Consider the following 1,728-nt stretch of genomic DNA (forward strand, 5'->3'; position numbering starts at 1 on the left):
TTGAAGTTTATATTGTTTATATAGGAAATATTTTTTTTAATGTTACTTTTCTTGAAGTATTTTATTTTATACTTGTTGCCTTTCCTCACTGGGCTATTTTCCCTGTTGGGGCCCCTGAGCTTATAGCATCCTGCGATCGCGTGCACTTGGGCACACTGTTATGTCTTATTTCTCTTCTTCTTGTATTGTTGAAGTTTGTATTGTTTGTATAGGAAATATTTTTTTTAATGTTACTTTTCTTGAAATATTTTATTTTTCCTTGTTGCCTTTCCTCACTGGGCTATTTTCCCTATTGGGGCCCCTGGGCTTATAGCATCCTGCGATCGCGTACACTTGGGCACACTGTTATATCTTATTTCTCTTCTTCTTGTTTTGTTGAAGTTTATTTTGTTTATATGGGAAGTATTTTTTTTAATGTTACTTTTCTTGAAATATTTTATTTTTCCTTGTTGCCTTTCCTCACTGGGCTATTTTCCCTATTGGGGCCCCTGGGCTTATAGCATCCTGCGATCGCGTACACTTGGGCACACTTATATTTTATTTCTCTTCCTCTTGCTTTGTTGAAGTTTGTATTGTTTATATGGGAAATATTTTTTTAATGTTACTGTTCTTGAAGTATTTTATTTTTCCGTGTTGCCTCTCCTCACTGGGCTATTTTCCATGTTGGGGCCCCTGAGCTTATAGCATCCTGCGATCGCGTACACTTGGGCACACTGTTATATCTTATTTCTCTTCTTCTTGTTTTGTTGAAGTTTATTTTGTTTATATAGGAAGTATTTTTTTTTAATGTTACTTTTCTTGAAATATTTTATTTTTCCTTGTTGACTTTCCTCACTGGGCTATTTTCCCTGTTTGGGCCCCTGAGCTTATAGCATCCTGCGATCGCGTACACTTGGGCGCACTGTTATATCTTATTTCTCTTCTTCTTGCTTTGTTGAAGTTTATGTTGTTTATATAGGTAATATTTTTTTAATGTTACTTTTCTTGAAATATTTTATTTTTCCTTGTTGATTTTCCTCCCTGGGCTATTTTCCCCGTTGGGGCCCCCTGAGCTTTTAGCATCCTGCGATCGCGTACACTTGGGCGCACTGGTTATATCTTATTTCTCTTCTTCTTGTTTTGTTGAAGTTTGTATTGTTTATATGGGAAATATTTTTTTAATGTTACTTTTCTTGAAAGATTTTATTTTTCCTGGTTGCCTTTCCTCACTGGGCTATTTTCCCTGTTGGGGCCCCTGGGCTTATTGCATCCTGCTTTTCCAACTAGGGTTGTAGCTTAGCTAGTAATAGTAATAATAATGATAATAATAATAATAATAATAATAATAATAATAATAATAATGATAATAATAATAGACGCCGATTTAGTTCTTTTTATGTTTATTTATTTTGTGAATGTTGATGACATTTTTGCCTTCGCCAAAATCTATTATGTATTCACCCCTGTCTGTTTGTTAGTTTAGTTATTTGTTTATTTGTGAGCAACTTCGCACAAAAATTATGGCACCGATTTTAACCAAATTTGACTTTCATGTTGGGTATGACCCAAGAATGAATCTGTAACATTTTGGATACACCAAAATACAAATACGCAGCTGTAATTTGAAAATAATCGCAATATTAAGTAAATAGCAAATATTACGTAAAATCTACCTAACTAATTTCAACAAAACTTGGAGGTATAACCCAAGAGCAAATTTATTATATTTGGAAGAAAATACACCGAAGT

Source organism: Palaemon carinicauda, chromosome 18 (genome assembly GCF_036898095.1).
Source record: "Palaemon carinicauda isolate YSFRI2023 chromosome 18, ASM3689809v2, whole genome shotgun sequence".
Taxonomy (NCBI): Eukaryota; Metazoa; Arthropoda; class Malacostraca; order Decapoda; family Palaemonidae; genus Palaemon; species Palaemon carinicauda.